Here is a 26,852-nt window from a genome sequence, read left to right on the forward strand (position 1 = left end):
GGTCCAACTTCTTTGGGACTCTCTGAGCCTCCTGGACTTCCTGGAAGTCTGTTTCCTTTGCCAGATTGGGGGAGTTCTCCTTTATTATTTGTTCAAATAAGTTTTCCACTCGTGGCTGTTTCTTTTCCCCTTCTGGTGCCCCTATAATTTGGATGTTGGAATGTTTAAAGATGTCCTGGAGGTTCCTAAGCCTCTCCTCATTTTTTTGAATTCTTGTTTCTTCATACTTTTCTGTTTGGTCATTTTTTTCTTCCTTCTGGTCCACTCTCTTGATTTGAGTCCCAGTTTCCTTTCCATCACTATTGGTTTCCTGTGCATTTCCCTTCATTTCAATTAGTTTAGCCTCCATTTGTTCCTCTAATTTGTGACTAAAATCGACCAGTTCTGTGAGCATTGTGATCACCAGTGTTTTGAACTGTGCATCTGATAAGTTGGCTATTTCTTGGTCGCTTAGAGTTATTGGCTCCAGGGCTTTGAGTTCTTCTGGAGCCATATTTTGGTCTGTTTGCACCTGTTATGTATGAGAAGCAGAGCCCTAGGTGTTCACCAGGGCAGGGCAACTCAGTTGTAAGTGGGCTGTGACGCTGTAAGTGGGGGTGGGGTCAAAGAGGGGCAATGGTGGTCCCCTCTGCTCCTTCCCACCGCTGGGGTCTTCATGGTCTGTCTCACTACTTGCTCCTTTGCTGGTTTATCTGCACGTGAATGTGTGACCGTGGTCAGCCTGTGACCTTGCGCCCTCACTGGGTCTGCCTGTTGCCACCCCACACCTGGGATCTGCCCATGACTCCCTGTGCGCCTGGGTCAGGAGATCTTTCCTCCCAGACCCTGCTCCACTGCTGGCTCCACTCCTCTTACCGGTAGGGTTGAATGGTTCGTTGTTGTTGGACTTCCGTATAGTTCAATTTTCTGTGTTTTGGCTGTGTTTTTGTTACTGAAACTTTGTTGACTTTAAACTTGGTTGTGAGAGGAGGCACAGTGTTTCCACCTATGCCTCCATCTTGGTGGAAGTCCTGCAATTTTCTTTCTTTGTAATATCTTTACCTGGTTTTGGATAAGGATAATACTAATTGTATAAAAAGTGTTTGGGAGTCTTCTCTCCTCTTGAAATTTTTGGAATAGTTTGAGAAGAATTGGGGTTAGTTCCTCTTTGAATGCTTTGTAAAATTAGCCTGTGAAACCATTGGACCCAGAACTTTGTGTGCCAGGAAATTTTTTTTTTATTACTGGTTCAATTTTGCTAGTCTATTCAGGCCCTCCACTCCTTCTTGATTCAGTTTTGGAAGATTGTGTATTTCTAGGTATTTCTCCATTTCACATAGGTTGTCCAGTTTCTTGACATATAGTTGTTCATAGTAATTTCTTATAATCGTTTGTATTTCTGTGGTATTAGTTTTCACTTCTCTTATTTAATTTCTGAGCTTATTTATTTGACTCCTTTCTCTTTTTATCTTGATAAGTCTGGTTAAGGTTTGTCAAGTTTATCTTTTCAAGATCCAGCTCCTGGATTTATTGATGCTTTGCATTGTTTTTTAGTCTCTATGTCATTTAATTTTGCTCTGACCTTGATTATTTCCTTCCTTATGCTTTCTCTGGGTTTCATTTGTTGTTGTTCCTGTAGTTCTTTTATGCATAGGGTTAGGTTGTTTATTTGAGATTTTCCTATCTTCTTCAGGTAGGCCTGTATTGCTATGAACTTCCCTCTCTGGACTGCCTTTGCTGTGTTCCATTGGTCTTGGGTTGTTGTATGCTGATTTTATTTCCAGATACTTTTTGATTTCTCTCTTGATCTCCTTGTTAATGCATTCATTATTTAATGATATTATTTGGCCAGTATTCATTAGAATATTTTTGAGATTTTTTTCTTGAGGTTGGTTTTTAGTTTCAAGCCATTGTGATCTGAGAAGATGCTTGATATATTTGCATTTTCTTGAATTTGTTAAGGCTTGTTTTGTGCCCTACTGTGGGAGAAACTCCATCCTACAGAACTCAGTGGGCCTCCTCAGGTGAGAATAAGACTATGAAGACATGATCTGCTTGGGGAGAAAGGGTTGGCTAATCTCTCAAAGGAGAAGATCCCCTGAGGTCCTTTCTCCTGAGGCTTTTATTGAAAACAATAGTGCAGGGGTATATAGCATGCATGCAAAGCTCATCAGTCAATGCCTAAGGGCCAGGGTTACAGAAAACAGATATTATAGATAACAATTGAGAAAACACAGAGATCTGCCTTAGGTCAGTGTCTGTTAGATATGCTGAGGCCAGAGGGTTGTTAAGGTGTTTAGGAGTTTACTCCTTCTGCTTTAGATTTAGATATCTGATTCTTGGCAACAGGGTTATAGAAAGCAAAGCAAGCCTCAAGGGGTATAATGCGTTCTTTAGGCCAGATTTCCCTGCATACCCTTGGTTCTAGTGTTGGGTCATGCCTGCCTCCCAGCATTCCCAGTATTCCCAGCATTCTGATCAAGACTTACAGGCCCTTATTAAAAGCCTGGCTTACATAGGGGCTACAATTCCCCATACCACACAAAGTGGCCCCCAACATCCTACATCATGGTCTATCTTTGAAAACGATCCATGTGCCTTTGATAAGACTGTATTTTTGTTTCTTTGGGGTGAAATGTTCTGTAAATATCAATTACCTCCATTTGATCTAGAGTCTCATTCAGTGCTGCAATATTTTTCTAGATTTTTTGTTTGGAAGACCTGTCCATTGTTGACGATGGGGTGTTAAAATCCTGTACAATGACTGTGTTGCTGTCTATCTCTTTCTTAAAGTCCTCCAATATTTTCTTTATATTTTGGTTGTGCCTATATTGGTTGCATATATGTTTATAATAGTTATATGCTCTTGCTGAACTACTCTCTTAAGTATTATGCAGTGACCTTCTTTGTCTCTTGTTATGGTCTTTGTTTTGAAGTCTATTTTGTCTGATATAAGTATTGCTAACTCAGCTCCCCCCCCACCCATCCATTTGCACAAAGTATTTTTTTTAATCTCTTCACTTTCAGCTGGTGTACATCTTTTGTTTTCATGTGGAGCTCTTGCAGTCATGATATATGCAAGTCCTATTTTCTTATCCATTTAGCTGCTCTGTGTCTTTTGACTGGAGCATTTGATCCATTTACATTTAAGGTTATTATTGATAGGTACTTACTCATGGCCATATTTTCCCTTTGTACCTGCATTCCTCTCTCTCTCTCTCTCTTTTTCTCTCTCACTTTCTCCTTCTTATTAAAGCAATCCCTTTAGCGTCCCGTATAATACCTACTTGGTACTCTTTTAGCTTTCTTTTGTCTGGGAAACTCTTTATTTCTCTGTCCATTTTAAATGAGAGTCTTGCTGGATAAAATAGTTGGTTACAGGTCCTTGCTTTTTATACTTGGAATATTCATGCCAATCCCTTCTGGAATGTAGTGTTTCTGTTGAGAAATCAGCGGATAGCCTTACCAGAGCTCCCTTATATTTTAGTAGCTGTTTCTCCCTTGCTACCTTTAAGAGTCTCTCTGTCTTTAAATTTTGCCATTTTTATTGTGATGTGTCTTGGGATGGGCCTCTTTGGGTTCATCTTGTTTGGGACTCTCTGTACTTTCTGGACTTGTGTGACTTTTCCTCACCAACTTAGTAAAAGCTTTCTGTCATTACTTTTTCAAACAGGTGTTCTATCCCTTGCTCTTTTTCTTCTCCTTTTGGTATTCCTTCATGCAAATATTATTACATTTCATATTGTCTCATGACTCTCTTAAACTATCCTGGTTCTTTTTGAATGCTCTGTTGGTTTGTTCTGACTGGATGTTGTTTTCTACCATGTCTTCTAACATGCCAATTTGATTCTCTGCTTTGTCTAGTCTGCTTTAAATTTTTCTAGTGTGTCCTTCATTTCAGATGTTGCATTCTTCATTTCCAACTGGATCTTAGTCAAGGTTTCTGTGTCCTTTTTCATGCTGATATCATTCCCACTAAGTTCCTTGAGCATCCTTATAACCATTTCTTTGAACTGTATGTCTAATAAATTGTTTGCTTTGATTTCATTTAGCTCTTTTTCTGGAGATTTTGCCTTTTCTTTTGTTGGGTGGTTGTTTCTTTGTTTCCTCAGTTTAGATGTCTATTTTATTTGTTTCTATGTATTATATTGGTTTGCTTTGACTCTCTGCCTTGTGAAGTGACCTTATGTGTTAGGCGTTCTGTGAGACCCAGTGGTGCAGAGTCTAGGAATGTCTTCTCTGTGTGTTATGTGGACTCTTTTGTTGTATTTGGGTCCTGATTGTTATAGGTCCATTTGTTGGTCAGAACTCCCCTCTGGCTAGATGACTAATGTAATCAACCCATACTATTTCATGCACACTGTTGTATAGGTGCTGGCAGAGCAATGCAAAACTACACAAAACAATACCAACATAGCAACCCCTCCCCCAACCACACTAGCAATGAAAAAAGAGCAAAGAATAATACAAATGGAAAGAGAAATGGAATATAAGAGAAGAGGGGGAAAAAAGAATATGAAAATACCAAAGGGAAGAAAAATGATTATGAGAGGAGAAAGGTCTAATATGAGTAATGAAAGAAGAAAGAAATGAATTGAAAGAAGAAAATGGAGAAAGGAACACCGAAAAAGTACCGTAAGTAATAAAAGGAGAGAGGAAGTGACCAATGGAGTAATCAGAGGTAAGAGGAAAATAGGAGATTTGAAAGAAAAGATAAAACACCAAAAATAAAAAAAATATATAGATTAAAAAAGTAATGAAAAGGCTATAAAAAAGAATAAAATTGTGAAAATAATGAAAAAACACCAAGTGAATTGGTCTGAGCAGAGTTGGTATTTGTCTGCTGGTTTCTGTTTTTTGGATGCTGCTCTGATGTCTGAGTCTGATGTCAGGTGCTGCCACATCTGGCCCTCGGCAACCTTTTCAAAGCTACCTGCAAGCCACAGTTTGTGGCTGATTCTTCTTGGCTTGAGTGCTCCCACGTTGGGCCAAACTGCTCTGTAAAACTGATTTTTATCAGCAATGAGTCCAGATATGTGTCCATAAATGTCCCAAGTCACCGCAGGATTCATCTCTGTCTTGAGAAGGCTTCTAGGTTTGGGTTGGATCCCCAGTCAGGGCACCTATAGGAGGCAACTTATTTCTCTCTCACACTGAATCCTATCTCTCTTTGTCTTTCTCTCTTTCTCAAATCAATAAAATATCTACTGTATGCTTCATCTTCTTTCAAGTCTCATATCATCCTGTTATGGTAGGGGAAGGGAGGGAAGAGTCCAGCAGCCAAACTGTAACATGGGACAGCGGTAGGATGATCATGCTGCTCCCTCTATTGAGCCTCAGCGTTGGGCTCCCACCACAGCCTCTGCAGCCAGCATCACCCTGGCTGCCTCCCTTTGTCCTTTCCTCTGCATACACTGCAGGCCCAGAAGCCTGGCTCCTGGGAGCAGGGTGCGCAGCCTGGCTCAGCGCAGAAGGTATGGCCACTCTTGGCAACTTCTTCCTGAAGAGGACTTTATAAATTTCACAAAATGGCATGTGCTCCAAACCTATGCAGGAAAAGGTGTCAGGTCAGGTGGTGTCTGTGGCAGTAGAGCTCAAACTGCCTATCTCCTAGTCCCTGCACAAATGAACACTTGTACACTTGCACACTCAAACCTGCATACACACTCACCTGCATACTCACACATGCTGTCACAAACACTCAACTTGTATTTTAAGTTTATTGCTTTGTCATTAATTGCAAGATAGGTCCAGTGCTGGAGTTGCAAGTAGATAGTGCTTCTAGCTACTCTGCAGCCATCTTGGAACCCCTAATTCCAGATAATTTCTTTGACTTTATTTTTAATATCTACAAATCTGTTTGGATACATTTTAACAGTATTTGTGCATTAGGTTTACCAAGTTTTCGCCCTGTGTCATAATGTATTAGATCACTTAAAAAAGCCATAAATGTCATTTAGGAGCGAAGCTCCCTTAAAAAATAATGTCAGTATCAACTCCAGGCAAAATCGTGTAGAATACTCACTTCTCTGTTTTCAGCATGTCTCTCTCTGGTTTCCCCTTAACAGTGAACTCTCCTGTTTTGGGGGTATTGTGAGGCCCTCCTTGCAGAGCTGGGTCTACAAAATCAGCTGTGCGAGCTGCCTTTTATTCTAGGCTTGATCCCCTGCTTTTACCTTTGATATTTGCTTGTATATCTCATTATGGATTTGGTTTTGTTCTAAAAATGTTCTTGTGCCTTTTACAGAGAGTATCTGCCACTAATCAGTGGAAATGGCAGCTACTGGCTCTAGGTTCAGAGACACAGCCTAATGGACACAGAACTAAGATAGCGATCTGGTCTATCCTTTAGAGCGAGTTAAGTTTCATTGCCTCAGAGAACAGCAGTGGCTGCTCATCTTGGAGACCCAGGGTCTTGTCTGGTAATCACCAACTAGTTCAATTTCTTAGTGGGGTTGATATTTTGGGTCAGTGAACCAGGTTCCACATGGAACCTTTAAACTATATTATTTTGTAGGGCATATTGTTAAACTGGGCATTGGGTATATAAAAGGGTCAGGAAATACAAAGCCTCATGTAAAAGGCAATAGCTTTAAGCCATTGCAAGAGGTGCCTAATAAAATGTAATTTCAACAACTATCTTGATGATGAGATACTGTACTCTGGAGTAAGATTGGACTGGCCCAAGTCTTCTCAAATTTTGTTTCCTTGGCTCACTTGCCTCTGCCCGTTACAGCTCTTAGCTCTTGTTCCTCACTCTTCACTGGACAGTGTTCTGATACATAGATAATGATTCTGGCTTTGAGTTTGATTTTGTTGAAACTGTTGCAAAAATGACATACTATGCTTATTTATTTTGGCCTTACTATTACTGGCCTTAGAAAACTCTGGAATTCAGACATCTTGGAAGACAGAAATTTTAATTAAATCATGGAGATCTTTAAAGTTGAAGCCCACAATAAAGCCAGAAAAAAATAGCTTCCAGTATTAATAAATGACATCAATATGTCAAATGATGTTTTGGTTATGTTAATTGGGAAATAAACACACATGTTGTAAGTATAATGTGATATCCTTGACTTCATTAGCCTGTGACCACAAAATATAGTTACATATTTACTTTTAACAACTCAGTTAACACCCTTATGAGTTATCCAAAATTAACCCCTCCCTGATGCCCACTATGAGATCCTCAGGTGCCCACAATCCAGTCTGTCATTTGGTGAGGGCTTCCCATTGACAGTGCCTTTTTTTGGAATGCCAACATCCATGTCAAGGTTGGTGTCTCTAAGTTGCTTCCTGTCCTTGGCATGCCAGAGGGTCCCTGGATTCTCTGTTGAAATGGGGAGTCTAACTTGTTTTCTGCTGAATGTCACACTTTGTTAATAGGACCTAGAAACTCTCTTGAACAGTTGCCGATGTGAGCCCCTGGACTATGGTCTTAACAAATCTCATGTAAAAAATGTTGCACTTGTTCCCAATGGTACTTGTTCTTTTCTTTTTCCCAACTGCCCTTTTCTTTCACCAGTGTGCCCCTCTCCCAAAAGCAAATGTTTTTTCTGCCCCCGCTGTGAACTGAAGCTTGTGGGAAAACTCAGTCAAAGGAAATAGATGACAGGGGGAACATGGAGTTTGGGGGAAGAAAGGCGGGATATTGTTATTGTTGGTTTCAACAGCATCTGGATTCCAACTCAGTTAGGCAACAATGTCCTGGTTGACTAACATAAAGAGACTTGGTTATAATATTAACCCGCATCTACATCGAAAGCCCTTTCCTCCCTTCATTCTCCTTGGTTGTCCTGTTTCCTTAGAGTGGATCTTTGCCAGGAGCTAAGCTAAAAGCCCACAAACAGCAGTTCTAGGAGGGGCTAGTGTCAGGAAAATGCAATTACCTGGTTTCTGGGTCTCTGAAGTAAAAGCACAGGGTGGCTTGGAGGTCAGCCAGTAGTGGCTGACTCGTCAGTGCTTCTGCCGCTACCTCTTCCCCTGGAGAGAGAGGAATCAATCAGTTGATGAAAAGGCAAGAATAAAAACGTAAGGGGTAGGAAACCAATAGGGTCAGAGGATTTCGATTTATCTGTCTGAAGCAGGGGCCCCTCAAGCCAACATGAAGCACTTTTCTATGGGGAATCTTAATTGACCTGATTTGAATCAGCTTGTTTTTTCTTTCTCTCTCTTGCTTGAGCAAAGTGAGTGCCAGGGACAATGATGTGAATTCTATTCTCACAGGGGCTGGAGGTGCATTCAGCTAATCTGGTAATTCTAACCTGGTTGATCTCTTCCCTTGAGATTGGAATTTCAGGATTTTGATGCCCAGTGATAATGAGAATCTGATGATAAGAGATAACATTATCCTTCCCTATATTTACAAGGTTATTATGAGTCATTCAAAAGATCCTCCAGTTAAGAAAAATTCATACTGCATTTCTGGAAAATTTTATTTGAATACTTTTTTTATTCATTGATATTTCCCATTTTATATGCTATGGTTGCAACTGTCTCCTCATTTCTGAAATATATGCATACCACCTACAACTTTAAAAAAATCTCAAAAAAATCTGCAAATAAAACATATAGCAATCCCAAATTTAATACATAAATGACTTCCAAAAGAGCCCTTGAACAGCCACACCCTTAAGCATTAATCCCTAAGGACCATGAGGGTCTGACCCACATTGAATAATCTTAGAAATGAAGCCTGGGGTCTGTTGACCACAGAGACAAAGTTTTGGTCAAACTAGAGATATAATTTAGGTTTCAGTTGTGTTTCAGCTCCAGGCCCAGATAAGCAGCAAGGCCAGCAGGGGTGACTAGTGGCTGACACGTGGACCAGCTGTGATGATTAATGCTCTCCTACCCTGTTGCTGACCAGTCAGTAGAGACGATGGCCCTGAAAGGAAACATTTGGGAAGCTGAAAAATATTCCATTGAGATTCTCCCTGAGGCCTCTGCTAAAAGACCCACCTTTAGAGAGCAGATAAAAGCCTTCAGGTCAACGGACCCAGTGCTTGCTCTTTCTCTGGAGCACACCCTTGCCTTTCCCCACCTACTTCTTTCCTCAGGGCACTCTCTCTCTCTTTCTGTCTCTGGAGCTTACCTGTGCTGTTTCTCCTGCTCCTTCCCTGTCCTTCAGTCATGTTCCCTCTGCCTTTCTTTTTCCTAAGCTCTAAGGGCCATTCTTTTACCTTTGTAATATGTTTCCTGAGCCTGTTACAGAACAGGAAGAAGGGCGGGGTACAATATACTGTTACCAAAAGTACCCCCACTAGGTTTGCATTGTCTCCTGCCAGAGGAAAGATGTCTCTCAATGCCAGAGATTTGTGAAAAGGAAAAGAAGTGTTTATTTAAAGCTATGTAGATGTGATCCCATTTGCTTATTCTTTTCTTTATATTCCTTGCTCCAGGGGACATATCAGTAAAAATGTTGCTGCGTGAAATATCTGATATTTTCCTGCCAATGTTCTCCTCTAGGACTTTAATGGCGTCATGGCTTATATTTAAGTCTTTTATTCACTTTGAATTTATTTTGGTCTATGGTGTAAGTTGGTGCTCAAATTTTATTTTTTTGCATGTAGCTGTCCAGTTCTCCCAACACCATTTGTTGAAGAGGCTATCTTTACCCCATTTTATGTTACTGCCCCCTTTGTCGAATATTAATTGACTATAGAGAGTTTGGTTTATTTCTGGGTTCTCTGTTCTGTTCCATTGGTCTATGTGCCTGTTTTTATGCCAGTACCAGGCTGTTTTGATTACAGTGGCCTTGTAATACAGTTTGGTATCAGGTACTGTGATCCCTCCTACTTTGTTCTGCTTTCTCAACATTGCAGCTGCTGGGATCTCATCAAAATAAAAAGCTTCTGTGCAGCTAAAGAAAACAGCATTAAAATGAAAAGACAACCAAATGTATGGGAAAACATATTTGCCAATGATACCTCAGACAAAGGTTTAATCTCCAAAATATACAAAGAACTCACACGACTTCACTCTAAGACGACAACTAACCCAATTAAAAAATGGGCAAAGGACTTGAACAGACACTTCTCCAAGGAGGACATACAGAGGATCCAGAGACACATGAAAAGATGCTCAATATTGCTAGCTATCAGAGAGATGCAAATTAAAACCACAATGAGATACCACTTTACACTGGTGAGAATGGCTATCGTAAACAAAGCAATAAATAACAAATGTTGGAGAGGGTGTGGGGAAAAGGGGACTCTGGTCCACTGTTGGCAGGATTGCAGACTGGTACAACCATTATGGAAAACAGTATGGAATTTTCTCAGAAAACTAAAATTGGACCTGCCTTTTGACCCAGCAATTCCACTGCTAGGATTGTATCCTAAGAACCCTAAAACACCAATCCAAAAGAACATATGCACCCCAATGTTCATAGCAGCACAATTTACAATAGCCAAGAGGTGGAAGCAACCTAGGTGCCCATCAGTAAATGAATGGATCAAAAAACTATGGTACCTATACACAATGTAATTCTATGCAGCAGAAAGAAAGAAGGAGCTCCTACCTTTTGCAACATCATGGATGGAACTGGAAAGCATTATGCTGAGTGAAATAAGCCAGGTGTTGAAGGACAAATACCATATGATCTAACCTTTAGCAGGAAACTAAACAACAAAACAAACAAGCAAGCAAAATATAACCAAAGACACTGAAATAGAGAACAGGCTGACAGTAACCAGAGGGGAGAGGGGAGGGAATTTCAGGGAAAATAGGGGAGGGATTTAGAGGAATATATATAAAGGATACATGGACAACAACTGAGAAGGGTGGAAATGGAAGGGAGCAGGGGAGCACGGGGAGTGGGGTTGGATGAGAGTAATAGACAGAAAACTGTACTTGAAAACTAATTAAATAAAAAAATAAATAAAGCCATATAGACAAAGCGGTGACCTATGTCTTTATTAAAATATTAAACTCTTTTAAGATACCCAGAGATGCACACAGTCCTTCCTTCTCCCTCTGCCCAGTCTGGGGTACCGTATCTCAGGTAGAAGTAGAAGTCCATGATTTAGGCTCCTGGCACCATCAGCTATGTCACCATCAGGATCTCCAATTAGTCCAAAGCCATGTGGCACCTTCTCATGGCCCATCAACAAAAATCTTTGCACCCTTTTTCTTCTAGGGAGTCTCTTCTGCTTCCTAAGCCACGTGGCAAGAGGGAGTACCCCAAAGCCACGTAGTCCTCACTATTGCCACAGCAATGGTCCTCACTCTGACCAAAACCTAGTGGTTCTGTCTCACATGGCTGTGGGGGTCCCCATCCTGGCAAAACTGTGTGGTTCTCCTGCATTGCCACAGCTGCATGGTGATTCCTCTCAATGGCTGCTGTGTCTGGGTTTAAATCCACACACCAATCTTCCTCTGCAGCCCCATTTCTGACTTCTTCCACTCCTATATTCCTCTAGCTTTACTGGGCTGCCATAATGAGTCTGGGCAGGCATGGTCCCATGGTGTGGAGCCAATCATCTCCAAGCTCTCATGCAGGAACTGTAACCAGGGGGATCTGCCCCCCAGTTACAGCTTGGGTGGAAGTCACTTCCACCCGCTGGCTTAAAGCATGGCCACAGCTATTTAACATACCTATGCAGCCAGTTAAAGGTTATAGATATGTTAAATGACCATGCCAGAGGTTAGCTGCAAAGCTGTTGCTGTATAACATGCTCTGCATGTTCCTGCTCCATGTGTCCCTTCCCCCAACTCACACCTGTGGGGGAAGGGATGAAGACATCTTATATATCTATGTGATATTTCCTGGACACCTTGAGTTCTGGACACCATTCCAAATCCTTATTTGGGGACCCCCTCTTGGCTGAACCCTATTACAAGCCCACACAGCTCAAGTTTCTTACCTCTGTGACTTTCTACATAAACCTTCTGTTTTAATTTGAGTTTCTTTGCCCTGAATTTGTTCTTTGCCTCACTCAGCTACTGAGGTTGCTGAACCAGGGTCTGGTAACATTCTGGTGCTGTTTCACCACTAACAGCTTCATGTTCTAAGCTGGTTCACCAATGGCTTATCTGGGTTTTAACCTCTTTAAGAAAGGGGAAAATAAGTGTTTTAAGTGGCTGTCACATCTTGTGAGTAACCTTGTTCATTTAAGTAATCCTGTTACTAGTACAAGGTTTGTGTCTGATGCTTTAAATTTTTTTTTTTAAATGGCCTTGGCTGGCATAGCTCAGTGGATTGAGTGTGAGCTGCAAACCAGAGAGTTGCCAGTTCAATTCTCAGTCAGGGCACATGCCTAGGTTGCAGGCCAGTTCCCGGCAGGGGACACACCAGAGGCAACCATACATTGATATTTCTCTCTCTCTCTCCTTCCTTTCCCCTCTAAAGATAAATAAATAAAATCTAGAAAAAAAAAGAGAGCTCTGGCCCTGGCTGGGTTGGCTCAATTGGTTGGGCATCATTCCACAAAGGGAAGGGTCACCAGTTCGATTCCTGGTCAGGGCACATGCCTGGGTTGCAGGTTTGGTCCCAGGTCAGGGTGTGTACTCAAGGACTCTAATTGATCTTTCTCTCTTATATTAATGTTTCTCTTCTCTTTCTACCCCTTCTCCCCTCTCTTTAAAAAAATCATAATAGAATAAATAAATAAAATATTTTTAAAAAAGGGCTCAGAATTCAGGCATCTTTTATGTCAAGGAAAGGGAGGAGGGGAGAAGCAAGAGGTAGGTGTTGGCCATAGACCATTAGGCACTGACAAGGATCCAAAAAAGAGTAGGACATTTCTAAATAATTTTGGTTTTGATTGGTTTGTTGACCTGCATTAATCTGAGTCTAGTCTCGAGATTCCTGTAAATCTCTGATAAACAGTTATATTTTGTGCAGGTTTCCCCGCCTCCTTGAGAAAGTTGTCTTCTGACAAGGAACTGTTCTTGCGAAAACTCTATCCTCCAGCCAGAATTCCTCTAGTTAATTAGCATATCAGTAGCAGAAGCTATTAGCCTAAAGGCCACAGGAAAATTAAAGGCCAGGTTACAATTAAAATAGAGAGAGCAAGGATTTCACTCTGTTACAGTCTTGTTGGCTGCAAAGGATGCTGGGGAATATAGAATCCATACATAACTGCAAGGGGACTGGGAAAGAGCTTAGAAGCAATGTGCCTATCAATATTTGAGGAATGGTAATAGTAAAAGACAGAAAGAAATAAGGGATATTATAGGGCAATGAACAGTTTTTATTACAAATGTACAACTCAAAGACAGAAAATTAATCTGTGGATAAGTAAATCCCTACTCTGTACTTCCTTAGGTTAATCAATGTTTAGAATTCAAGATGTCAAAGAATGCCAAAAATCTAAAACTATTTTTTGGCAGCAATCCATCCAATGAGGAGGTTATGAACATTTTATCCATTGTTGCATATTTCAGTCTAAAGTTCACGTACAGTTTAATGATGTATAACATAAAAAAAGGAGCAACAATAGCAATGTTTCGATTGTTAAATCTTGATTATACACAGTATGGATCCTTTCCTTCAGAGGGCTCACATGGCAATGCCAATGCCAGCATGAATTCCTTAGTAATTATGCTTAAAAACCAGGAAATCAAACCTCTCTGGAGGTGTGCCTTGAAGAGAAACAGCCAGAGTTGTTTTGCATTACTCATGATTCATTACAGTCACTTCCTAATGAAATTTCATGTCTGTCTTAATTACATTGCACCTTAGGAAGAGAAAACACCTGGCAAAATAAAATTCTGTCAAGTTCTTTAATAGGCTTTTGTTGACCTAGCTATCACTGACTTTATTAATTTATTTTTATTAAAAAAATTAATAAAAAATTAGTTACCACTGACTTTACAACAGATTTCCCTGCTTGTTAGTCTAAATTCTCTATCACCTGTGTCTTCTGACATTTCACACAAGTCATTAGAAACAGCTTTAGGCAATGGGTGACATCAGGATAATTTGCATTAGAAACCCCATTATTCACTGAGATTAGTTAACAATCAGTATTTAGGGAATTAGCAGTACAACTGCTCTGGTTGTTAGTTGTGGTTTCTGTGTCCTGTAGGGATGACACTGAAGGAAATCTAGAAAGGCATTTAAAAATAAAATAACTCTCTGTGAGAAGTGAAAATATTCTGATGCAGTCCCAGAAAATATTTTGAAAAATTGCTTACAAAGCTACTCTGTTTGCATGTGTTAGATTTTGGTTAACTTTGTTCTAATTATAAGTTTATCACCAACCTGAAAGTGAGAGCTTAGCAACTAGAGCTAATTACAGAAACATTTTCTCCCAAACTCCGAATGGCTTTGTTAAAGGATTGGTACTTTGAGACCCCTGGAATGTAAATGGTATATTCACCCTGGTTATGTGTCTCAATTTGTAGGAGGGTGCAGCTAGAGGGCCCCCAAAAGAAGGATTTGTAATGGGGTCCAGAACTCAGGGTGTCCAGGAAACATTAAAAATATGGGATGTCCTCACCCCGAGGAGTCTGAGCTGAGGTTTGAGATACCTGGAGCAGGGCCATTGAGTTGTTTTGCATGGCAACAGTTTCACAGATAACCTCCAGGATGGTCATTTAACATATCTATAACCTTTAACTGGTTTCATAGATATGTTAAATAACTGTGGCCATACTTTGAGCCAGGGAGAAGGGGGTGATTTCCACCCAAGATGTAACTGGGAGGCAACTCCCCAGTCCCAGTTATAGTGCCTGCATGAGAGCTTGGAGATCATTGGCTCCATGCCATGAGGCCACACCTGCCCAGACTCACTATGGCAGCCCAGTAAAGCTGGAAGGATATAGGAGTCCTGGCAAATGTAGCCGACTGTGGGAGGAGTCAGAAATGGGGCTGCAGAAAGAGATTGGCTTGGGGATTTAAATGCAGATGCGGCAGCCATTGAAGGGAGAACCATGCGCTTTTGGCCAGAATGGGGACTCCAACAACCACGTGAGAGAAAATCACCATGTAGCTTTAGCAGAGTATCACCATGCAGCTTTCTATTTCTTTTCCTGTGATATGGTACCTCAGACTGGGCAAAGTGGGGAAAGAAGGACTGTGTGTGTTTGTGGGTATTTTAAGGGACTTTGGGGTTTTGATGAAGACATTAAATCACTACTCTTAAGTCTGTATAATTTGAATAAATAATTTCCTTTTCACCAGTCTCTAACTTGGACTGTTTACAATTCTCTGGTGATGGGAAAGGTGAACATAGTACAGGGGGACCCCCTTTCCTGGTGGCCAATCTGGGAAAACCATGGGAGACCACATGTGCAGTAGCTTTAAAGTAATATAACTACTTGTACACACACAGTAAAAGCCTGCCAAAACTAGCCAGGAAGGATCTGTCCTATAAGAATAGAGTCCCTTTAGCCCATGAGGTCAATCTCTGCTTGGAGTTGGCCTGCTTCCATGTTCTCTGCTATAAACTCTGGGTGTTCGGTTCAATTCTTTGTCCCGATCACCAAGAACCTGGTTGGTTACCTGTGCCCACCTGTGACAAGTTTGTCTCGGTAGCTCTTGCTTTATGTTGTTGCCTCAATATTAAGAGTACAATTAAGAGTACAATCCTTTCACTTCTCAAAAGTGTCCCTGGTTGAATGATAAATTATATAGTGAATTAAAGTGAAAGGCTTTTATTTTTAAAGTACATGTTCTTTTATGAGCTTAGTAAGGATTGGATATAATGATAGTAGGTTTAATACTGATGAGGGAAGGATACAAAATTTCAGCACTTCTTTCCTCCAATTATATATGACAGAGTTCAAGTGTATTATTGTGAACTTAGACTTCAAACATTCATAGACTTGACATTTGAAGATCCATGATATCAAACATAGAAATTTGGCAACATACATACTAGAACTGCGCTGCCTTGAGCCCACTGCACTGCAAACAAATTTTTTTTGAATTTTGTATATACTTTTCCTGAAGTCTTAAAAACCTTGATTTTTGCTGAAAGAAGCAAGATTTGAGGCACTGTGCCTTGTACGTGTTATATTATTAATAAGATTTGAAGGGCACCATTCTTCTGAAGTTCTTGCTTATGGTTCACAGTGTTTAACTTTTAAGCTATGTTTTGTTAAAAACTCTGAAGGGTCTAAGATGTTACTTTCAAGTTACCAAATTAGTCTGCCATGATTTCAGGGATGCTGGCCAAAGATGTGAGAACCCTGGGTCAGAGAAGAAAACCATTGCTCATGGCACCACAAGCAGTATACACTCTATGTTCATGTTGGTTCTCTTGTTCCCTTAGTCCCACGGGTATAGTGAGTAGCCCTGCAGGTGGATGATGATCATCCAATGGATGTGCCTCACAACTGAGGAACTCTGAGGTTACAGAACTCCAATATTTTATAACGAGTTGGAAACAGCACTGTCAAATTTTTACCCTGGAGGCATTATCTTTATTGTACTGGATAGCAAATAAGTCTGCCCTCTGCTTTCAAGGGAGATAGCATGTTCATTCTGTTATATCCCTGAAAAGGTATCTGGAACAAATTCTGTCAGTGCCTCTGCTTACCAGACATGCAGAACCATGAAGGACTTAAGGAAAATTTTCTCCCAACATATCTTTGTAATAAAGATTTGTGTTTCTGGGTTCATATTTTATGTGTAACATTAGCTATCCAATTACTAAATCTTTATTTCCTAATCATCTTCAGTGATAGACTAAGGAGATGTTATTCTTATCTCATGATCTCTTGACTGCATTCTCATTTTATCTTACCAAAAATTAAAAAAAAGAGTGCATATAAAAGCTTGTTAGAGAAGATTATATCTGCTCTCATTTTTTCTTATTATATTATGAATCCTACTGTTTAAAGTATTACAGATATTTAGAAAACATGGGTACTCTTTTGAGTAATTTATGTAACTGAGAGTACAATAATAAGCACTTCCGGCATTTATTTAGCTATGGAGGAGTTTGCCTTGCTTGTATAGTGGAGAATAAATGTTAAAGATGACTGTGATATTTTATGCCTGGAAGAAGCCTCCAGCAGTAACCATAGCTCAATGAATATACTGATTTGATGACTGGGGTTGCCAGATGTCTTTGAATCCTTCATTTCCTTATACATTTTACACTTTATCATCTTTCCAGCATCACTTCATTTCATTTGCTCAACATGTATAAGTTCCTATTTGATTTGCATTCAAATAATCAAAAAGCCCAGATGCTGAATATTTTTTTTGTGGAGGTTAAGTTTATAATATACTTTTTATAAGAAAAAAGAAAATAGAAAGATAATACATAACAAAGTTCTACAAGGCTTAGTTCAAAGATATAACTACTACAGTATGTTTTAGGGTCAATGCAGGTCAAGTTCTGCTTTCTAATTCTAGTAATGACAAATACAACCAATATGACCATAGCAACTATAACTTATTAAAGGCAAATTGTTTGCAAGGTATGTACCTGGTACTTTTGTATGTTATGGTTTAATCTTCTGAACAGTCCCTCAGGGTAGGCATTAAATGTAACTTACAGATCAGAAATTGAGGTTCAATGGTTAAGGTAACTTGATATAAAGAGATTGAAGATGGTGGGGGAATAGGTGGAATCTATACCCTCACTTCCTCCCTGGATGAAACTGGAATTACAACTAAATTATAGAATGACAATCCTGGATAACCAACTGAACACAAGCTGAAGAAAAGTCTTATAACCCAGGATTTATAGATGATGCCACATTGAGACTAGTAGAAAAGGTGGACATGCAAAAAGAGCTGACTCTGCTCCTAAGGACAGCAGCAGATGTTTTAGTGGAATATCTCAGCTGTGGGGGTTTCCTCTTGAGAAGTGTAGGGTCTTAACTCTAAGCCAAGCTTCCTGAGTTGGGAAGCACCAGAGCTGGGAAGAGGTGCACACAAAACATCTGGCTGTGAGAAGGAAGTGGATGAAGTCTGCAACACAGAAGCCATCTTAAAGAGCAAATGCACAAAATTTTGTTTACAGCCACTCTCCCTGAGCTCTGGCAGAGGGATGGTGGAGTTGACTAGAATTTTGTGAGGAAAGTCTGGGGTTTATGTCTCTGGGGAGTGTTGTGGACCACTCTGCCTGGTTTCAGGAATTGTAACTCTCTACCCCCTGTGGCTAAGGATGAGTCAGTGACCTCTGGAATGCGAGATGCAGGAGACGAAGCTTTTCTCTGGTAGCAAATGCTGCCTCAGTTTCCTCCCTGCTCCCAAAGTATGGCTGGACGGGTAAGACCCCTCAGAGGAGGGGCAACCTAGGCCAGACAGGATCACTTGGGAGGCCATCATGGAAAATCTTGGGGGGGGGGCCTGCAACAAAGAAAGAGCAATGGACTTTTGCCCCCTGGCTTTGACAAAGCCCGAGTCCCCATGACCTCTGGGAAAAGTGCTTCCTGGCTCTAATCCCCTAAAGTCTGAATACCTGATGGGGAGGGGTGCAGCTCCTTGCCTTGCTAGAGCATGTACAGGGGAAAAATCTGGCATCACAAGGACTTCCTGAAAAACCTGTGAAATCTGTTTTGCTAAGAGTGCTTTGATTCATATGTTAAGGGTTCGAGCAGAAAACCCTAAAACTCTGTTCCTGACAGACTATGACTCAGACTAAGCCCTCAGATTTCTTTGAAATGTTATCTACTGTTTGATCCTTGCCGCCCTGTATTCCTTTGTATCACAACCCAAGTTCATCTGAACTGAACTGGAGCACCCAGTTCAGATGATCAAGAAGACTGCAACACTGGAACTTACCAAGACACCTACTACATAAGGCCACCCTATGAAGACCGGGAGTCATAGAGTATGTATAATACATAGAAATAGACACAATGAGGCAGTCAAAATAGGGAGACATAGCAATACCCTCAAAATGAAAAACAGGAGAAATCTCCAAAAAAAAAAGAGCTAAATGAAATGGAGGTATGCAATTTAACAGGTTTAGAGTTCAAATTAATGATTATAAGATTGCTAAATAACATGAAAAAGAAATAGAAACCATAACAAAGTATTGATCAGAAAAGAAAAGTACAATATCTGAAATAAAGAATACTCTGGAAAAAGTGAACAGTAGGTTGGATTAAGCAGAAGATCAAATCAGTGATTTGGAAGACAAGGTAGAAAAATACCAAATCAGAGCAGTAAAAAGAAAATTAAAAAATGAGGATAATTTAAGGGAGCTTCGAGAAAACATGAAGTATAATAGCATCTGTATAATAAGGGTACCAGAAGGAGAAGAGAGAGAACAGAAAATTGAGAAGCTATTTAAAGAAATAATGACTAAAAACTTTTCTTACCTGGTGAAGAAAAAAGACACAGAAGTCTAGGAAGTGAAGAGAATCCCAAACAAGATCGACCCAAAGATACCTGCACAAAGAGACAACATAATTAAAATGGCAAAGGTTAAAGATAAAGAGAGAACCTTAAAAGTCACAAGAGAAAGGCAGTGAGTTACCTACAAGGGAGCTACCATAAGACTCTCAGTTGATTTCTCAACATAAACTTTGTAGGCCAGAAGCGATTGTCATGAAATATTCAAAGTAAAATCTACAGTGAAGACTACTTTACCCAGCAAGGCTATCTTTTCAGATTGAGGGAGAAATAAAGAGCTTTCCAAACAAGAAAATGCTAAAGTAATTTGTTACCACCAAAAGAGTATTGAAAGAAATATTAAAAGGCTGGCAAAAATAAGAATAAGAAATAGAAAAGAATAATAAGAGTAAGGAAACAAACATAGTTCAAAGAATAAAATGATAATAAATACACAACTATCAAAAATCACATTAAATGTAAATGGTTTAAATGCTCCAGTCAAAATGCATAAGGTAGCTGAATGAATAGGAAACCAAGACCTGTCCATATATAAGGTCAGGCCAGAAAAAGTTCAGCCATTGTTAATATAGTGAGAATGGTTTGTGTGACATTGATGTAACCTGGCAGCCAAAGAGAGTAGACTGGAATGCAAGTGTGTGAATTTATGATTTCTCTGTACTAGACAGTGGGTGCAGTAGATGCCATTGAGTGAATATGTGTACTGTATGGCCATTGCACTTAAAATACCTGAGTAGAGAAATGAATCTGCATCACATTTTGTGTTAAGCTTGAACATTCCTCTGTGGAAACTATTTGGATGATTCAGAAGGCCACAACTATGAGCAACTGGTGATTGACAGCTTCATTACAATAACATGCCTGCTCATATAGCTCATGAATCATGTTTCATGCAGTGTTTTGGCAAAACATCAAAGTAACCAGGTGACTCAGAACCTGATACAGACCAGATCTGGCACCCTGTGACTTCTTGATTTTTCCAAAACTAAAATCACCTTTGAAAGGGAAAAGATTTCAGACCATTAATGAGGTTCAGGAAAAGAAAATGGACAGTTGATGGCAATTGGGAGAACTATGTTGACACAAATCCCAGCTCATGGGGCCCACGACATTATGGCTGAGACACAAGACAAATTCACATGGACTACTGACCCCTGTGGAGGATAAGGGATGGCACGGCCGCTTTCTCAAGAGGAGAGTGCGCCAACTTTTGCCTTGACAAGTTTTTATTGCCTTTCTGTGCACATTACATGATGGTCCTCATGTACTATGCACAGGTTCACTTTAGGTGGTTACCTTTTACAGCAAACAAAGGAGAGGATGTGACTAATTGCTTCAAAGGGAAGGATGTTTCAGACCCAGGGCAAAAGTGGTTGAACCCGTTACACTCCATACTGGGGAGGTTTAGCACAGACTTTAGGAAGTTACGGTAAGCACTTTCTGCCTCAATTCAGGGTGAGGTAGTTTTAGCAAAAGCAAGTCTCAAAGCCTCTTAGGTACAAGGCAGGCCTGATTCCCCATAGGAGAACCTATCCATGGACATGGGTCCTGTGCGTTGGACCTCACTTTACAGTGGGAGCTGGGCCCACATCACGCAGAAGAGTCTCCTATACTGTGTGAGGTTGCAAGGTGCCTACCTTGAAGGGGACTGAGTCATAATTGTCCTATATACAGTGTTTCTTATATCTTCTTCAATAAATGTCTCTATTTTTCATGTTACATGACTGGACACCTTCTGGACAGACCTTATAGATGTTGTCTACAAGAGAACTACCTTAGAACAAAAGATACACACAAACTAAAAGTAAAGAAATGGACAAATATTTTATGTAATTGGAAAGAAAGAAAAACTGGGGTAGCAATACTATATCTGACAAAATAGACTATAAAATAGAGGCTATAGAAAGAGACAAAGAAGGACACTACATAATGATAAAGGGAGGAATCCAAAAAGAAGATATAACTATTATAAACATTTATGTACCCGACATTGGAGAACCTAGACGTGTAAAGCAAAGCAAATCTTGATGGACATAAATGGAGAGATTGACAGAAATACAGTCATAACAGGAGTTTATAATGTCCATTTGATATCAATGAGTAGATATTCCTGATGGAAAATCAACAAGGAAACAGTAGCCTTAAATGACACAGAAGATCATATGGATTTACTTGCTATCTTCAGAGCATTTTAATTCAGAGCAGCAGAGTATATGTTCTTTTCAAGACCACGTAGAACATATTCTAGGATGGACAGCATATTATGAGAGAAGACAAATTCCAATAAATTTAAGAACACTGAATGCATATCGATAATCTTTTCTCACCCTAATGGTATGAAGCAGACATCAATCACAAGAAATAAACTAAAAAACACATGAAGACATGGAGGCTAGATAACATGTTATTAAACAATGAGTGGGTTAACAATGAGATAAAAGAAGAAATAAAAAGATTCCTGGAATTAAATGCAAATGAGAAGAAAAAACCCAAAATCTACAAGAGACAGTGAAAGTAGATTTTAGAGGGAAATACATAGAATTAAAAGCCCACTTCAATAAATAAAAGCTCAATAAACAATCTAACTTTACACTTAAAGAAATTTGAAAAAGAACAACAAAGGTTAAAGTAGAAGGAAGGAAATAGTAAATATCAAAAGAGAAATAAATGAAATGACTAAAAATTACAAAGATTAATGAAACCAAGAGTTGGTTCTTTGAAAATAAAATAAAAATGACAAACTCATTAAGAAAAAGAGAGACTTCTGCCCTAAATGGAGGTGTTAATAGATACATTTTGCCTCCTTGTACAACCAAAAGAAAGACAACAACAAATTTATAAACAAAAAATAACCAGAACTGCCAGAAAACCAAACAGTATGGAAGTCTGACAGTCAAGGAGTTAAGGAAGAAACATTCATCCAGACTATTAGAATGCGTGGAGATGGGCAGATAGGGTAGAGAGGACACACAGCAAGGCAGAAGCTGGTGGAACAGGTAGTACCACATTTTCATGTGGATAAAACAGGAGGGAAAACTGGAAAGCAAAACAGATTGCACAACCCAGGGTTCCAGAGTGGGGAAATAAACCCTCGAAATCTCTGGCTTTCCAAGTATGTGGGGATTGCAGAGGTGGTGGGAGAAATTACCAGCCTCACAGGAGTGTTCACTGGAGAGGACCATAGGATCCTAGAACATACACAGACCCACCCACCAGGGAATCAGCACCAGAAGGGCCCAATTTGCTTGTGGGTAGTGGGGGAAATGACTGAATGATGGTAAAGAGCTGAGCAAATGGCATTGTTCCCTCTCTGACCTGGGTTGCCCCACTCAGGTGAATACCTAAGGCCCAGCTGCTTACTACATAACAGGTACCCCAAGACAAAAAAATATGGCCTAAATGAAAGAACAGATCAAAGCTCCAAAAATAGAACTAAGTGATGAAGAGATAGCCAACTTATCGGATGCAGAGTTCAAAACACTGGTAATCAGGTTTCTCACAGAAATGATTGAGTATGGTCACAAAATAGAGGAAGAAGTGGAGGCTAGGCAAAGTGAAATAAAGAAAAATATACAGGAAACCTACAGTGAAGGGAAGGAAACCAGGACTCAAATCAATGATTTGGAACAGAAGGAAGAAATAAACAAGAATAAAAAAAAATGATGAGAGGCTTAGCAACCTTTGGGACAACTTTAAACATTCCAATATCTGAATCCTAAGGGTGCCAGAAGGAGAAGAGGAAAGGCAAGAAATCAAAAACTTATTTGAAAAGATAATAAAGGAAAACTCCAATCTGGCAAAGGAAATAGACTTCCAGGAAGTCCAGGAAGCTCAGAGAGTTCCTAAGAACTTAGACCCAAGGAAGCACACACCAAGGCATATTATAGTTACATTACCCAAGATTAACGATAAGAAGAATCTTAAAAGCAGCAAAAGAAAAGAAGACAGTTACCTACAAAGGAGTTCTCATAAGATTATTAGCTGATTTCTCAAAAGAAACCATGAAGGCAAGAAGGGGCTGGAAAGAAGTATTCAGTCATGAAATGCAGGGACCTACATCCAAGAATACTCTATCCAGGAAAGCTATCATTTAGAATGGGAGGGCAGATAAAGTGCTTCCCAGCTAAGATCAAGTTAAAGGAGTTCATCATCACCAAGCCCTTATGATACGAATTGTTAAAGGGACTTACTTAAGAAAAAGGAGATGATGAAAACTATGAACAGTAAAATGACAACAGACTCACAACTGTCATCAACTAAACCTAAAAAAAAAACCAAAAACAAAAACAAACAAAAACTAAGCAAACAACTAGAACCAGAACAGAATCACAGAAATAGAGGTCACATGAAGGGTCATCAGTCGGGAGGGATTTGGAGGGATTGGAGGGAAATGTACAGGTAATAAGAAGCATAGATGGTAGGTACAAAATAGACAGGGGGAGGTTAAGAATAGTATGGGAAGTGGAGAAGCCAAAGAATTTATATGGACCCATGGACATGAACTGGAGGCAGAGGCGGGTGATGGTGGTGGTAGTGAGGGTGCAGGTTGGAGATAAATAAAGACAAGAAATAAATGGGACAACTCTAATAGTATAATCAATAAAATATATCAAAAATAGAAAAAAGAAAAAGAGAGATCTTAAATAAATAAAATCAGAAATTAGAGAGGAAAAGTAACAAATGACAGAAAAAATACAGAAGATTGTAAGAAAATATTATGAATAATTATATGCTAACAAATTTGATAATCAGGAAATAATGAATAAATTTAAAAAACATAGTCTTCCAATACTGAATCAGGAAGAATCAGAGGATTTGAATAGACAGATTAGAACTAGTGAACTTGAGGAAGTAATCAAAAAACTTTCATCAAAAAAGTTCTAAATTGGATGGCTTCACATGTAAATTTTATCACACATTCAAAGGCAAACTAATACCTATCCTCAAATTCTTCCAAAAAATTCAAGAAGAGAGAGGACTACCAAGCTCATTTCATGAGACCAGCACTATCCTAATTCCAAAACCAGAAATTCATATTATAAAGAAAGAAAATTATAAGCCACTATCTATGATGAACATAGATACTAAAATCAAAACAAACTAACAAACCAGATCCTGAAATACATTGAAAAATTCATATAGTATGATCAACTGGGATTTATTCCAGGGATGTAAGGTTGGTACAATAGCCACAAATCAATAAATATGATACATCACACAAACAAAATGAGGGATAAAAACAACCTGATCATACAAACAGATGCAGAATATAGCAGTTAATAAAGTCCAGAACCTATTTATTATAAAAACTCTCAACAAAGTTTGAATAGAGGAAACATGCCTCAAGGTAAAAAAGGCCATATAATACAACCCCACAGCCAACATCATACTCAACAGGTGAAAACTGCAGCCATTTCTCATAAGGTCAGGAAGAAAAGGGAGGGGTCCTTTTTCACTACTCTTATTCAACATTGTAGTGGAATTCCTCGTGACAGCATTCAAGTCTTCTTGACAGCAGTCAAGAATAAGAAATGAAAAGCAACTACACTGGAAAGTATTGTAAAACTCTCTTTATTTGCAGATGACATGACACTACATAGAGAACCCTAAAGATTCCACCAAAAAAACTACTAGAACTGGTAAATGAATTCAGTAAAGTAGTAGGATACAAAATAAATTATTTTGAGAAATAATCACACAGAAACAAGTCACACATGTTTCTCTTTTTTGTTTCATTTGCCAGAGCAAGTCATATGGCCACATCTAATTTCAAGTAGGCAGGAAAGTGCATCCATGCATACCACATGCCCAAAATGAGATAAAGTCTGTATTTGTGAACACCTTTCCTGACTAGCACAGCTTCTCATAATATTTCTCCACATTAGCACAAAATGAATTTAGAACAAAATATATACATCTTTGTCTGATCAGGCACAATGATTAATTTTAAAAGCAAAGATTTTTCTAGCATATTTAATTTTTTTTGGCCTTGAGTATTCTAAAACAATATGAATAAAATCAGTTTTTCTATTTTCTCACCTTTAGCATCAAATTTCACTCCATTTCAAGGATTGAATGTATGGGTTGGGCAGTTCATAGAAGAGCAGTGGAGGAGAAATGGGGACAAACGTAATTGAACAATAAAAACAATTTTAAAAATTCCACTCCATTTCAAACAGCCTTGAGTGCAGGCCCTACAATAACCTTCCAATTGAGTATAATCATCTGTTATTCATTCATCAAGTGTATATTGAGTGCCCAGCACTAGGGGTGCAATAGTGAACAATATAAACCTCATGGAAATGTTGTTTTGGTATTCTAGAGTTTCACCATAAGGTGTCTAAGTATAGATCTCTTTTTCTTTGTTCTGTTGGGATTTGTTGGACTTATTAAAGTTGTGAATTGATGTATTTTTATCATTTCTCAGCCATTATCTCTTCTGAAATGTATTCTCCCCTATTCTCTCACTCCTAGGACTGATTAGACTCTTGTTAAACCTTATCATTCTATCTTTCAAGTCTCTAAATCTCTTTTTTTATGTATTCTTTCTTGTATTTCTCCTGGCTTCATTCTAATAATTTTTTCAGATCTATTTTAAAGAAGTTATCTCTTTAGCTTCTGTCATTCTGTTAAATATTGTTAAACACACTATATTATGGAGTTTATAATTTCAATTATTATTCTTTTTATACCTAGACATTTTATTTGGTTCTGTAAACTTGTCTTGGTTATTCTTTATGGTATTTTGTTTCTTGCTCATATTTTTCAAATTTGTATACTAGGTCTTTAAATATAATATATTAACACTCATTGTTTTATATTTTATCTCTTAGTTCCAATATATTAGAAAGTCTGCTGGTTACCCTTACCAGTGTAGCTTGGTTGAGCATTGTCCTGCAAAGCAATGTGTCACCAATTCAATTTCAAGTCAGAGCACCTGCCTGGGTTGTTGGTTTGGTCCCTGATCAGGGTGTATGCATGAAGCAGCTGAAATATATTTCTCTCTTCCATTGATGTTTCTCTTCCTCTCTTTCTCCCTTCATTTCCACCCTCTCTAAAAATACATAAACAAAAGTCTTAAAAAAAGGGAAAGTTTATTGATTCTCATTATTGGTGCTTTGTTATCTTTATATTCAGTTGTATCTGGGTGAGTTGCTTTTATTTTTTATTTGCATATAGGCACTTGTATTAAAAGATGCTCAACTTCACTAACTATTAGAGAAGTGCAAATCAAAACAACAATTAGATACCACCTCACATCTGTTAAAATAGCTCTTCTCAACAAGACAGCTATTAACAAGTGTTGGAGAGGTTGTGGAGGAAAATGAACCTTCATACATCACTTGTGGAAGTGTACACTGGTATTGCCACGATGGAAACCAGTATGGAGGTTCCTAAAAAAATTAAGACTAGCATTACTAAATCAGACGGCAACCCTTCTTCTGGGTATCTACCCAAGAAATTTGAAAATATCTATTTTCAAAGATATACAAACCCTTATGTTTATTGCAGCATTATCCATGGTGGCTAAGGCAGGGAAACACTGAACTGTCCTTCACTAGATTACTGTACAAACATGTGGTACATATACACAATGGAATAT

The sequence above is a fragment of the Sturnira hondurensis genome, unplaced genomic scaffold (genome assembly GCF_014824575.4).
Source record: "Sturnira hondurensis isolate 20B ecotype Veracruz unplaced genomic scaffold, ASM1482457v3 Scaffold0005329, whole genome shotgun sequence".
Taxonomy (NCBI): domain Eukaryota; kingdom Metazoa; phylum Chordata; class Mammalia; order Chiroptera; family Phyllostomidae; genus Sturnira; species Sturnira hondurensis.